This window comes from Oncorhynchus mykiss, chromosome 7 (genome assembly GCF_013265735.2).
Source record: "Oncorhynchus mykiss isolate Arlee chromosome 7, USDA_OmykA_1.1, whole genome shotgun sequence".
Lineage (NCBI taxonomy): Eukaryota > Metazoa > Chordata > Actinopteri > Salmoniformes > Salmonidae > Oncorhynchus > Oncorhynchus mykiss.
This window is the reverse complement of record NC_048571.1, coordinates 12,631,106-12,646,105: the sequence shown is the minus strand read 5'-3', so window position 1 is coordinate 12,646,105 and position 15,000 is coordinate 12,631,106. Positions and strand designations below refer to the sequence as shown.

General features: G+C 42.4%; 1 protein-coding gene across 1 annotated transcript in view; it reads right to left on the bottom strand.

The window, feature by feature from the left end:
- The window catches only part of LOC110527311 (fibroblast growth factor 14), a 72,906-nt gene that overhangs the window by 47,663 nt on the left and 10,243 nt on the right, over positions 1 to 15,000 (bottom strand). The gene's annotated exons all lie outside the window — the stretch shown is intronic.

Here is a 15,000-nt window from a genome sequence, read left to right as displayed (position 1 = left end):
TGTAGAGTGGCTGTTTAAAGCTATGTGTCTGCAGACAACAGTGTTTGTAGGTTTAAGTGAGAAGAGATCAGGAGAAAGGTTGTATTTAGTGTAGAGTTAGTAATTCGGACTCAAGATGATACACACACACACACCAGGTCACTTGTGATACAAGTCAGTAAACTAACGTTTACCCTAACCCTAACTCCTAACCCTAAACCTAACGTTTACCCTAACCCTAACTCCTAACCCTAAAACTAACCCTAACATATTTTTAACACTTATTCTAACCTTAACTCTAAACCACCTAGAAATAGCATTTGACCTCGTGGGTATTCACAAAATGTCCTCAGTTGGTCAAATTTTTGTTTGTTTACTATTCTTGTGGGCACTTTTGGTCCCCACAAGAATAGTTAAACACACACACACACAGATGCACTGCACCACAACATCTAATTTACAACCTAACAATTGTATCTGTAGCTTTTATTTTAAGTAAGCATTTCACTGTAATACCTGTTGTATTCGGCGCACGTGACAAACTTTGATTTGATTTGAAATGGAGAAATGTATATTTCTGAATCCTCTTGGACATAAGCAGCAGCGAGAAAAGAAAAGATCCTCATTGATTTAACAATTATTTAAACAAATTTACAGAATTATACAGTACACGTCATCAACTGTGATGTCATCATTTGGAATCTGTTAAAAAGGTCAACAAAGTAATTTGTGATGCCATCAATTGGGATCTGTTAAAATGACCAAACAAGTCCTTTGTGATGTCATAATGAGACTAATTTAGAATGGTTAACAACGTCCTTTGTGATGTCATAATGAGAAACCATCAGAATGGTCAACTAAACCCTGTAATGTCATTACGTAATAAGAATCAATCACAACGGCAAGTAGAGGAAGTTATATGCCATCTAAACTCCTCTTAGACATACAGAAAAGGAGAGGCAGCAGGGCAAACCGCAGCACGTTATGTATTGGGCACACGCCTTTAACACCAGCCAGCAGACTAAGAGGAAGTGTGGTGGGTGGTGAAAATATATATGCCTCAGGCCCGGGCCACAGAGTCACAGAAGAGAGAGAGAGAGAGAGCAAAACAGAGAGACATGAAACAAGAAAGAAAGAGAGAAGAGAATAGAGGAGAGAGCTACCACTTACCATTATTGATTTGATATTGCGCATACACAAACATACACATACACTTAAATACGCACACAGATACGCACACACACACTGACATGTCAACCTCAGCAGTAAGAACTCCCACAGGACTTGTACTAATAGTGCAGTTCAGAGAAAAAAGGGAAATGGACAATTCAGCTAATCTCCCATTTCTCTTCTTTTTCCAGTCTGGGGCTGTCCAGCTCAATGTATCATTGTATATAATAATGGTGTTTCCAGTCTGGGGTGGGCAGCTCAATGTATCATTGTATATAAAGGTGTTTTCAGTCTGGGGCTGTCCAGATCAATGTATCATTGTATATAAAGGTGTTTTCAGTCTGGGGCTGTCCAGCTCAATGTATCATTGTATATAAAGGTGTTTCCAGTCTGGGGCTGTCCAGCTCAATGTATCATTGTATATAAAGGTGTTTCCAGTCTGGGGCTGTCCAGATCAATGTATCATTGTATATAAAGGTGTTTTCTGTCTGGGGCTGTCCAGCTCAATGTATCATTGTATATAAAGGTGTTTCCAGTCTGGGGCTGTCCAGCTCAATGTATCATTGTATATAAAGGTGTTTCCGGTCTGGGGCTGTCCAGATCAATGTATCATTGTATATAAAGGTGTTTTCTGTCTGGGGCTGTCCAGCTCAATGTATCATTGTATATAAAGGTGTTTTCTGTCTGGGGCTGTCCAGCTCAATGTATCATTGTATATAAAGGTGTTTCCAGTCTGGGGCTGTCCAGCTCAATGTATCATTGTATATAAAGGTGTTTCCAGTCTGGGGCTGTCCAGATCAATGTATCATTGTATATAAAGGTGTTTCCAGTCTGGGGCTGGGCAGCTCAATGTATCATTGTATATAAAGGTGTTTCCAGTCTGGGGCTGTCCAGTTCAATGTATCATTGTATATAAAGGTGTTTCCAGTCTGGGGCTGTCCAGCTCAATGTATCATTGTATATAAAGGTGTTTCCAGTCTGGGGCTGTCCAGCTCAATGTATCATTGTATATAAAGGTGTTTCCAGTGTGGGGCTGTCCAGCTCAATGTATCATTGTATATAAAGGTGTTTCCAGTCTGGGGCTGTCCAGCTCAATGTATCATTGTATATAAAGGTGTTTCCAGTCTGGGGCTGTCCAGCTCAATGTATCATTGTATATAAAGGTGTTTCCAGTCTGGGGCTGTCCAGTTCAATGTATCATTGTATATAAAGGTGTTTTCTGTCTGGGGCTGTCCAGCTCAATGTATCATTGTATATAAAGGTGTTTCCAGTCTGGGGCTGTCCAGCTCAATGTATCATTGTATATAAAGGTGTTGTCTGTTCTGGGGCTGTCCAGCTCAATGTATCATTGTATATAAAGGTGTTTCCAGTCTGGGGCTGTCCAGATCAATGTATCATTGTATATAATGGTGTTTCCAGTCTGGGGCTGTCCAGCTCAATGTATCATTGTATATAATGTTTGTTTCCAGTCTGGGCTGGGCAGCTCAATGTATCATTGTATATAAAGGTGTTTCCAGTCTGGGGCTGTCCAGCTCAATGTATCATTGTATATAAAGGTGTTTCCAGTCTGGGGCTGTCCAGCTCAATGTATCATAGTATATAAAGGTGTTTTCCAGTGTGGGGCTGTCCAGCTCAATGTATCATTGTATGTAAAGGTGTTTCCGGTCTGGGGCTGTCCAGCTCAATGTATCATTGTATATAAAGGTGTTTCCGGTCTGGGGCTGTCCAGATCAATGTATCATTGTATATAATGGTGTTTCCAGTCTGGGGCTGTCCAGATCAATGTATCATTGTATATAAAGGTGTTTCCGGTCTGGGGCTGTCCAGCTCAATGTATCATTGTATATAAAGGTGTTTCCAGTCTGGGGCTGTCCAGATCAATGTATCATTGTATATAAAGGTGTTTCCAGTCTGGGGCTGTCCAGATCAATGTATCGTTGTATATAAGGTTTGTTTCCAGTCTGGGGTGGGCAGCTCAATGTATCATTGTATATAAAGGTGTTTTCAGTCTGGGGCTGTCCAGATCAATGTATCATTGTATATAAAGGTGTTTTCTGTCTGGGGCTGTCCAGCTCAATGTATCATTGTATATAAAGGTGTTTCCAGTCTGGGGCTGTCCAGATCAATGTATCATTGTATATAAAGGTGTTTCCAGTCTGGGGCTGTTCAGATCAATGTATCATTGTATATAAAGGTGTTTCCAGTCTGGGGCTGTCCAGTTCAATGTATCATTGTATATAAAGGTGTTTCCAGTCTGGGGCTGTCCAGATCAATGTATCATTGTATATAATGGTGTTTCCAGTCTGGGGCTGTCCAGCTCAATGTATCATTGTATATAATGTTTGTTTCCAGTCTGGGCTGGGCAGCTCAATGTATCATTGTATATAAAGGTGTTTCCAGTCTGGGGCTGTCCAGCTCAATGTATCATTGTATATAAAGGTGTTTCCAGTCTGGGGCTGTCCAGCTCAATGTATCATAGTATATAAAGGTGTTTTCCAGTGTGGGGCTGTCCAGCTCAATGTATCATTGTATGTAAAGGTGTTTCCGGTCTGGGGCTGTCCAGCTCAATGTATCATTGTATATAAAGGTGTTTCCGGTCTGGGGCTGTCCAGCTCAATGTATCATTGTATATAAAGGTGTTGTCTGTTCTGGGGCTGTCCAGCTCAATGTATCATTGTATATAAAGGTGTTTCCAGTCTGGGGCTGTCCAGATCAATGTATCATTGTATATAAAGGTGTTTCCAGTCTGGGGCTGTCCAAATCAATGTATCATTGTATATAAAGATGTTTCCAGTCTGGGGCTGTCCAGATCAATGTATCATTGTATATAATGTTTGTTTCCAGTCTGGGGTGGGCAGCTCAATGTATCATTGTATATAAAGGTGTTTCCGGTCTGGGGCTGTCCAGATCAATGTATCATTGTATATAATGGTGTTTCCAGTCTGGGGCTGTCCAGATCAATGTATCATTGTATATAAAGGTGTTTCCGGTCTGGGGCTGTCCAGCTCAATGTATCATTGTATATAAAGGTGTTTCCAGTCTGGGGCTGTCCAGATCAATGTATCATTGTATATAAAGGTGTTTCCAGTCTGGGGCTGTCCAGATCAATGTATCGTTGTATATAAGGTTTGTTTCCAGTCTGGGGTGGGCAGCTCAATGTATCATTGTATATAAAGGTGTTTTCAGTCTGGGGCTGTCCAGATCAATGTATCATTGTATATAAAGGTGTTTCCAGTCTGGGGCTGTCCAGATCAATGTATCATTGTATATAAAGGTGTTTCCGGTCTGGGGCTGTCCAGCTCAATGTATCATTGTATATAAAGGTGTTTCCAGTCTGGGGCTGTCCAGATCAATGTATCATTGTATATAAAGGTGTTTCCAGTCTGGGGCTGTCCAGATCAATGTATCATTGTATATAAAGGTGTTTTCCAGTTTGGGGCTGTCCAGATCAATGTATCATTGTATATAAAGGTGTTTCCAGTCTGGGGCTGTCCAGATCAATGTATCATTGTATATAAAGATGTTTCCAGTCTGGGGCTGTCCAGATCAATGTATCATTGTATATAAAGGTGTTTCCGGTCTGGGGCTGTCCAGCTCAATGTATCATTGTATATAAAGGTGTTTCCAGTCTGGGGCTGTCCAGCTCAATGTATCATTGTATATAAAGGTGTTTCCGGTCTGGGGCTGTCCAGATCAATGTATCATTGTATATAAAGGTGTTTCCAGTCTGGGGCTGTCCAGCTCAATGTATCATTGTATATAAAGGTGTTTCCGGTCTGGGGCTGTCCAGCTCAATGTATCATTGTATATAAAGGTGTTTCCAGTGTGGGGCTGTCCAGATCAATGTATCATTGTATATAAAGGTGTTTCCAGTCTGGGGCTGTCCAGATCAATGTATCATTGTATATAAAGGTGTTTCCAGTCTGGGGCTGTCCAGCTCAATGTATCATTGTATATAAAGGTGTTTCCGGTCTGGGGCTGTCCAGATCAATGTATCATTGTATATAAAGGTGTTTCCAGTCTGGGGCTGTCCAGCTCAATGTATCATTGTATATAAAGGTGTTGTCTGTTCTGGGGCTGTCCAGCTCAATGTATCATTGTATATAAAGGTGTTTCCAGTCTGGGGCTGTCCAGATCAACGTATCATTGTATATAAAGGTGTTTCCAGTCTGGGGCTGTCCAAATCAATGTATCATTGTATATAAAGATGTTTCCAGTCTGGGGCTGTCCAGATCAATGTATCATTGTATATGATGTTTGTTTCCAGTCTGGGGTGGGCAGCTCAATGTATCATTGTATATAAAGGTGTTTCCGGTCTGGGGCTGTCCAGATCAATGTATCATTGTATATAATGTTTGTTTCCAGTCTGGGGTGGGCAGCTCAATGTATCATTGTATATAAAGGTGTTTCCGGTCTGGGGCTGTCCAGATCAATGTATCATTGTATATAATGGTGTTTCCAGTCTGGGGCTGTCCAGATCAATGTATCATTGTATATAAAGGTGTTTCCGGTCTGGGGCTGTCCAGCTCAATGTATCATTGTATATAAAGGTGTTTCCAGTCTGGGGCTGTCCAGATCAATGTATCATTGTATATAAAGGTGTTTCCAGTCTGGGGCTGTCCAGATCAATGTATCATTGTATATAATGTTTGTTTCCAGTCTGGGGTGGGCAGCTCAATGTATCATTGTATATAAAGGTGTTTCCGGTCTGGGGCTGTCCAGATCAATGTATCATTGTATATAATGGTGTTTCCAGTCTGGGGCTGTCCAGATCAATGTATCATTGTATATAAAGGTGTTTCCGGTCTGGGGCTGTCCAGCTCAATGTATCATTGTATATAAAGGTGTTTCCAGTCTGGGGCTGTCCAGATCAATGTATCATTGTATATAAAGGTGTTTCCAGTCTGGGGCTGTCAAGATCAATGTATCATTGTATATAAAGGTGTTTTCAGTCTGGGGCTGTCCAGCTCAATGTATCATTGTATATAAAGGTGTTTCCAGTCTGGGGCTGTCCAGATCAATGTATCATTGTATATAGTGTTTGTTTCCAGTGTGGGGCTGTCCAGATCAATGTATCATTGTATATAAAGGTGTTTCCAGTCTGGGGCTGTCCAGATCAATGTATCATTGTATATAAAGGTGTTTCCAGTCTGGGGCTGTCCAGATCAATGTATCATTGTATATAAAGGTGTTTCCAGTCTGGGGCTGTCCAGCTCAATGTATCATTGTATATAAAGGTGTTTTCAGTCTGGGCTGGGCAGCTCAATGTATCATTGTATATAAAGGTGTTTCCAGTCTGGGGTGGGCAGCTCAATGTATCATTGTATATAATGTTTGTTTCCAGTGTGGGGCTGTCCAGCTCAATGTATCATTGTATATAAAGGTGTTTCCAGTCTGGGGCTGTCCAGCTCAATGTATCATTGTATATAAAGGTGTTTCCAGTCTGGGGCTGTCCAGCTCAATGTATCATTGTATATAATGTTTGTTTCCAGTCTGGGGCTGTCCAGCTCAATGTATCATTGTATATAAAGGTGTTTCCAGTCTGGGGCTGTCCAGCTCAATGTATCATTGTATATAAAGGTGTTTCCAGTCTGGGCTGGGCAGCTCAATGTATCATTGTATATAAAGGTGTTTCCAGTCTGGGGCTGTCCAGCTCAATGTATCATTGTATATAATGTTTGTTTCCAGTCTGGGGCTGTCCAGCTGAATGTATCATTGTATATAAAGGTGTTTCCAGTCTGGGGCTGTCCAGCTCAATGTATCATTGTATATAAAGGTGTTTTCAGTCTGGGGTGGGCAGCTCAATGTATCATTGTATATAATGTTTGTTTCCAGTGTGGGGCTGTCCAGCTCAATGTATCATTGTATATAAAGGTGTTTCCAGTCTGGGGCTGTCCAGATCAATGTATCATTGTATATAAAGGTGTTTCCAGTGTGGGGCTGTCCAGCTCAATGTATCATTGTATATAATGTTTGTTTCCAGTCTGGGCTGGGCAGCTCAATGTATCATTGTATATAAAGGTGTTTCCAGTCTGGGGCTGTCCAGCTCAATGTATCATTGTATATAAAGGTGTTTCCAGTCTGGGGCTGTCAAGCTCAATGTATCATTGTATATAAAGGTGTTTCCAGTCTGGGGCTGTCCAGCTCAATGTATCATTGTATATAATGTTTGTTTCCAGTGTGGGGCTGTCCAGCTCAATGTATCATTGTATATAAAGGTGTTTCCAGTCTGGAGCTGTCCAGATCAGTGTATCATTGTATATAAAGGTGTTGTCTGTTCTGGGGCTGTCCAGCTCAATGTATCACTGTATATAAAAGTGTTTCCAGTCTGGGGCTGTCCAGATCAATGTATCATTGTATGTAAAGGTGTTTCCAGTCTGGGGCTGTCCAGATCAATGTATCATTGTATATAAAGGTGTTTTCCTGTTTGGGGCTGTCCAGATCAATGTATCATTGTATATAAAGGTGTTTCAAGTCTGGGGCTGTCCAGATCAATGTATCATTGTATATAAAGATGTTTCCAGTCTGGGGCTGTCCAGATCAATGTATCATTGTATATTGTATTGTATGCCGGGGCGGCAGGGTAGCCTAGTGGTTAGAGCGTTGGACTAGTAACCGGAAGGTTGCGAGTTCAAACCCCCGAGCTGACAAGGTACAAATCTGTCGTTCTGCCCCTGAACAGGCAGTTAACCCACTGTTCCCAGGCCGTCATTGAAAATAAGAATTTGTTCTTAACTGACTTGCCTGGTTAAATAAAGGTAAAATAAAAAAAAATAAAAAAATATAATGTTTGTTTCCAGTCTGGGGTGGGCAGCTCAATGTATCATTGTATATAAAGGTGTTTCCGGTCTGGGGCTGTCCAGCTCAATGTATCATTGTATATAAAGGTGTTTCCGGTCTGGGGCTGTCCAGCTCAATGTATCATTGTATATAAAGGTGTTTCCAGTCTGGGGCTGTCCAGCTCAATGTATCATTGTATATAAATGTGTTTTCCAGTTTGGGGCTGTCCAGATCAATGTATCATTGTATATAAAGGTGTTTCCAGTCTGGGGCTGTCCAGATCAATGTATCATTGTATATAAAGTTTGTTTCCAGTCTGGGGTGGGCAGCTCAATGTATCATTGTATATCAAGGTGTTTCCGGTCTGGGGCTGTCCAGATCAATGTATCATTGTATATAAAGGTGTTTCCGGTCTGGGGCTGTCCAGCTCAATGTATCATTGTATATAAAGGTGTTTCCAGTCTGGGGCTGTCCAGATCAATGTATCATTGTATATAAAGGTGTTTCCAGTCTGGGGCTGTCCAGATCAATGTATCATTGTATATAAAGGTGTTTCCAGTCTGGAGCTGTCCAGCTCAATGTATCATTGTATATAAAGGTGTTTTCAGTCTGGGGCTGTCCAGATCAATGTATCATTGTATATAAAGGTGTTTTCAGTCTGGGGCTGTCCAGCTCAATGTATCATTGTATATACAATGATACATCACGTGGACTGGGAGATGTTTCGTATTGCGTCAGATAACAACATTGACGAATACGCTGATTCGGTGTGCGAGTTCATTAGAACGTGCGTTGAAGATGTCGTTCCCATAGCAACGATTAAAACATTCCCTAACCAGAAACCGTGGATTGATGGCAGCATTCGTGTGAAACTGAAAGCGCGAACCACTGCTTTTAATCAGGGCAAGGTGTCTGGTAACATGACCGAATACAAACAGTGCAGCTATTCCCTCCGCAAGGCTATCAAACAAGCTAAGCGCCAGTACAGAGACAAAGTAGAATCTCAATTCAACGGCTCAGACACAAGAGGCATGTGGCAGGGTCTACAGTCAATCACGGACTACAGGAAGAAACCCAGCCCAGTCACGGACCAGGATGTCTTGCTCCCAGGCAGACTAAATAACTTCTTTGCCCGCTTTGAGGACAATACAGTGCCACTGACACGGCCTGCAACGAAAACATGCGGTCTCTCCTTCACTGCAGCCGAGGTGAGTAAGACATTTAAACGTGTTAACCCTCGCAAGGCTGCAGGCCCAGATGGCATCCCCAGCCGCGCCCTCAGAGCATGCGCAGACCAGCTGGCCGGTGTGTTTACGGACATATTCAATCAATCCCTATACCAGTCTGCTGTTCCCACATGCTTCAAGAGGGCCACCATTGTTCCTGTTCCCAAGAAAGCTAAGGTAACTGAGCTAAATGACTACCGCCCCGTAGCACTCACATCCGTCATCATGAAGTGCTTTGAGAGACTAGTCAAGGACCATATCACCTCCACCCTACCTGACACCCTAGACCCACTCCAATTTGCTTACCGCCCAAATAGGTCCACAGACGATGCAATCTCAACCACACTGCACACTGCCCTAACCCATCTGGACAAGAGGAATACCTATGTGAGAATGCTGTTCATCGACTACAGCTCGGCATTCAACACCATAGTACCCTCCAAGCTCGTCATCAAGCTCGAGACCCTGGGTCTCGACCCCGCCCTGTGCAACTGGGTACTGGACTTCCTGACGGGCCGCTCCCAGGTGGTGAGGGTAGGCAACAACATCTCCTCCCCGCTGATCCTCAACACTGGGGCCCCACAAGGTTGCGTTCTGAGCCCTCTCCTGTACTCCCTGTTCACCCACGACTGCGTGGCCACGCACGCCTCCAACTCAATCATCAAGTTTGCGGACGACACAACAGTGGTAGGCTTGATTACCAACAACGATGAGACGGCCTACAGGGAGGAGGTGAGGGCCCTCGGAGTGTGGTGTCAGGAAAACAACCTCACACTCAACGTCAACAAAACTAAGGAGATGATTGTGGACTTCAGGAAACAGCAGAGGGAACACCCCCCTATCCACATCGATGGAACAGTAGTGGAGAGGGTAGCAAGTTTTAAGTTCCTCGGCATACACATCACAGACAAACTGAATTGGTCCACTCACACAGACAGCATCGTGAAGAAGGCGCAGCAGCGCCTCTTCAACCTCAGGAGGCTGAAGAAATTCGGCTTGTCACCAAAAGCACTCACAAACTTCTACAGATGCACAATCGAGAGCATCCTGGCGGGCTGTATCACCGCCTGGTATGGCAACTGCACCGCCCTCAACCGTAAGGCTCTCCAGAGGGTAGTGAGGTCTGCACAACGCATCACCGGGGGCAAACTACCTGCCCTCCAGGACACCTACACCACCCGATGTCACAGGAAGGCCATAAAGATCATCAAGGACATCAACCACCCGAGCCACTGCCTGTTCACCCCGCTATCATCCAGAAGGCGAGGTCAGTACAGGTGCATCAAAGCTGGGACCGAGAGACTGAAAAACAGCTTCTATCTCAAGGCCATCAGACTGTTAAACAGCCACCACTAACACTGAGTGGCTGCTGCCAACACACTGACACTGACTCAACTCCAGCCACTTTAATAATGGGAATTGATGGGAAATGATGTAAATATATCACTAGCCACTTTAAACAATGCTACCTTATATAAATGTTACTTACCCTACATTATTCATCTCATATGCATACGTATATACTGTACTCTATATCATCGACGGTATCCTTATGTAATACATGTATCACTAGCCACTTTATACTATACTATGCCACTTTGTTTACATACTCATCTCATTTGTACATACTGTACCCGATACCATCTACTGTATCTTGCCTATGCTGCTCTGTACCATCACTCATTCATATATCCTTATGTACATATTCTTTATCCCCTTACACTGTGTACAAGACAGTAGTTTTGGAATTGTTAGTTAGATTACTTGTTATTACTGCATTGTCGGAACTAGAAGCACAAGCATTTCGCTACACTCGCATTAACATCTGCTAACCATGTGTATGTGACAAATAAAATTTGATTTGATTTGATTTATATAAAGGTGTTTCCAGTCTGGGGCTGTCCAGATCAATGTATCATTGTATATAATGTTTGTTTCCAGTGTGGGGCTGTCCAGCTCAATGTATCATTGTATATAAAGGTGTTTCCAGTCTGGGGCTGTCCAGATCAATGTATCATTGTATATAAAGGTGTTTCCAGTCTGGGGCTGTCCAGATCAATGTATCATTGTATATAAAGGTGTTTCCAGTCTGGGGCTGTCCAGATCAATGTATCATTGTATATAAAGGTGTTTCCAGTCTGGGGCTGTCCAGCTCAATGTATCATTGTATATAAAGGTGTTTCCAGTCTGGGGCTGTCCAGCTCAATGTATCATTGTATATAAAGGTGTTTTCTGTCTGGGGCTGTCCAGCTCAATGTATCATTGTATATAAAGGTGTTTCCAGTCTGGGGCTGTCTAGATCAATGTATCATTGTATATAAAGGTGTTTTCCAGTTTGGGGCTGTCCAGATCAATGTATCATTGTATATAAAGGTGTTTCCAGTCTGGGGCTTTCCAGATCAATGTATCATTGTATATAAAGATGTTTCCAGTCTGGGGCTGTCCAGATCAATGTATCATTGTATATAATGTTTGTTTCCAGTCTGGGGTGGGCAGCTCAATGTATCATTATATATAAAGGTGTTTCCGGTCTGGGGCTGTCCAGCTCAATGTATCATTGTATATAAAGGTGTTTCCGGTCTGGGGCTGTCCAGCTCAATGTATCATTGTATATAAAGGTGTTTCCGGTCTGGGGCTGTCCAGCTCAATGTATCATTGTATATAAAGGTGTTTCCAGTCTGGGGCTGTCCAGCTCAATGTATCATTGTATATAAAGGTGTTGTCTGTTCTGGGGCTGTCCAGCTCAATGTATCATTGTATATAAAGGTGTTTCCAGTCTGGGGCTGTCCAGATCAATGTATCATTGTATATAAAGGTGTTTCCAGTCTGGGGCTGTCCAGATCAATGTATCATTGTATATAAAGGTGTTTTCCAGTTTGGGGCTGTCCAGATCAATGTATCATTGTATATAAAGGTGTTTCCAATCTGGGGCTGTCCAGATCAATGTATCATTGTATATAAAGTTTGTTTCCAGTCTGGGGTGGGCAGCTCAATGTATCATTGTATATAAAGGTGTTTCCGGTCTGGGGCTGTCCAGATCAATGTATCATTGTATATAAAGGTGTTTCCGGTCTGGGGCTGTCCAGCTCAATGTATCATTGTATATAAAGGTGTTTCCAGTCTGGGGCTGTCCAGATCAATGTATCATTGTATATAAAGGTGTTTCCAGTCTGGGGCTGTCCAGATCAATGTATCATTGTATATAAAGGTGTTTCCAGTCTGGAGCTGTCCAGCTCAATGTATCATTGTATATAAAGGTGTTTTCAGTCTGGGGCTGTCCAGATCAATGTATCATTGTATATAAAGGTGTTTTCAGTCTGGGGCTGTCCAGCTCAATGTAACATTGTATATAAAGGTGTTTCCAGTCTGGGGCTGTCCAGATCAATGTATCATTGTATATAATGTTTGTTTCCAGTGTGGGGCTGTTCAGATCAATGTATCATTGTATATAAAGGTGTTTCCAGTCTGGGGCTGTCCAGATCAATGTATCATTGTATATAAAGGTGTTTCCAGTCTGGGGCTGTCCAGATCAATGTATCATTGTATATAAAGGTGTTTCCAGTCTGGGGCTGTCCAGATCAATGTATCATTGTATATAAAGGTGTTTCCAGTCTGGAGCTGTCCAGCTCAATGTATCATTGTATATAAAGGTGTTTTCAGTCTGGGGCTGTCCAGATCAATGTATCATTGTATATAAAGGTGTTTTCAGTCTGGGGCTGTCCAGCTCAATGTAACATTGTATATAAAGGTGTTTCCAGTCTGGGGCTGTCCAGATCAATGTATCATTGTATATAATGTTTGTTTCCAGTGTGGGGCTGTTCAGATCAATGTATCATTGTATATAATGTTTGTTTCCAGTCTGGGGTGGGCAGCTCAATGTATCATTGTATATAAAGGTGTTTCCGGTCTGGGGCTGTCCAGATCAATGTATCATTGTATATAAAGGTGTTTTCAGTCTGGGGCTGTCCAGCTCAATGTATCATTGTATATAAAGGTGTTTCCAGTCTGGGGCTGTCCAGATCAATGTATCATTGTATATAAAGGTGTTTCCGGTCTGGGGCTGTCCAGCTCAATGTATCATTGTATATAAAGGTGTTTCCGGTCTGGGGCTGTCCAGTTCAATGTATCATTGTATATAAAGGTGTTTCCAGTCTGGGGCTGTCCAGCTCAATGTATCATTGTATATAAAGGTGTTTCCGGTCTGGGGCTGTCCAGATCAATGTATCATTGTATATAAAGGTGTTTCCAGTCTGGGGCTGTCCAGATCAATGTATCATTGTATATAAAGGTGTTTCCAGTCTGGGGCTGTCCAGCTCAATGTATCATTGTATATAAAGGTGTTTCCAGTCTGGGGCTGTCTAGATCAATGTATCATTGTATATAAAGGTGTTTTCCAGTTTGGGGCTGTCCAGATCAATGTATCATTGTATATAAAGGTGTTTCCAGTCTGGGGCTTTCCAGATCAATGTATCATTGTATATAAAGATGTTTCCAGTCTGGGGCTGTCCAGATCAATGTATCATTGTATATAATGTTTGTTTCCAGTCTGGGGTGGGCAGCTCAATGTATCATTGTATATAAAGGTGTTTCCGGTCTGGGGCTGTCCAGCTCAATGTATCATTGTATATAAAGGTGTTTCCGGTCTGGGGCTGTCCAGCTCAATGTATCATTGTATATAAAGGTGTTTCCAGTCTGGGGCTGTCCAGATCAATGTATCATTGTATATAAAGGTGTTTTCCAGTTTGGGGCTGTCCAGATCAATGTATCATTGTACATAAAGGTGTTTCCAGTCTGGGGCTGTCCAGATCAATGTATCATTGTATATAAAGTTTGTTTCCAGTCTGGGGTGGGCAGCTCAATGTATCATTGTATATAAAGGTGTTTCCGGTCTGGGGCTGTCCAGATCAATGTATCATTGTATATAAAGGTGTTTCCGGTCTGGGGCTGTCCAGCTCAATGTATCATTGTATATAAAGGTGTTTCCAGTCTGGGGCTGTCCAGATCAATGTATCATTGTATATAAAGGTGTTTCCAGTCTGGGGCTGTCCAGATCAATGTATCATTGTATATAAAGGTGTTTCCAGTCTGGAGCTGTCCAGCTCAATGTATCATTGTATATAAAGGTGTTTTCAGTCTGGGGCTGTCCAGATCAATGTATCATTGTATATAAAGGTGTTTTCAGTCTGGGGCTGTCCAGCTCAATGTATCATTGTATATAAAGGTGTTTCCAGTCTGGGGCTGTCCAGATCAATGTATCATTGTATATAAAGGTGTTTCCAGTCTGGGGCTGTCCAGATCAATGTATCATTGTATATAAAGGTGTTTCCAGTCTGGGGCTGTCCAGCTCAATGTATCATTGTATATAAAGGTGTTTCCAGTCTGGGGCTGTCCAGATCAATGTATCATTGTATATAAAGGTGTTTCCAGTCTGGGGCTGTCCAGATCAATGTATCATTGTATATAAAGGTGTTTCCAGTCTGGAGCTGTCCAGATCAATGTATCATTGTATATAAAGTTTGTTTCCAGTCTGGGGTGGGCAGCTCAATGTATCATTGTATATAAAGGTGTTTCCGGTCTGGGGCTGTCCAGATCAATGTATCATTGTATATAAAGGTGTTTCCGGTCTGGGGCTGTCCAGCTCAATGTATCATTGTATATAAAGGTGTTTCCAGTCTGGGGCTGTCCAGATCAATGTATCATTGTATATAAAGGTGTTTCCAGTGTGGGGCTGTCCAGCTCAATGTATCATTGTATATAAAGGTGTTTTCAGTCTGGGGCTGTCCAGATCAATGTATCATTGTATATAAAGGTGTTTCCAGTCTGGGGCTGTCCAGCTCAATGTATC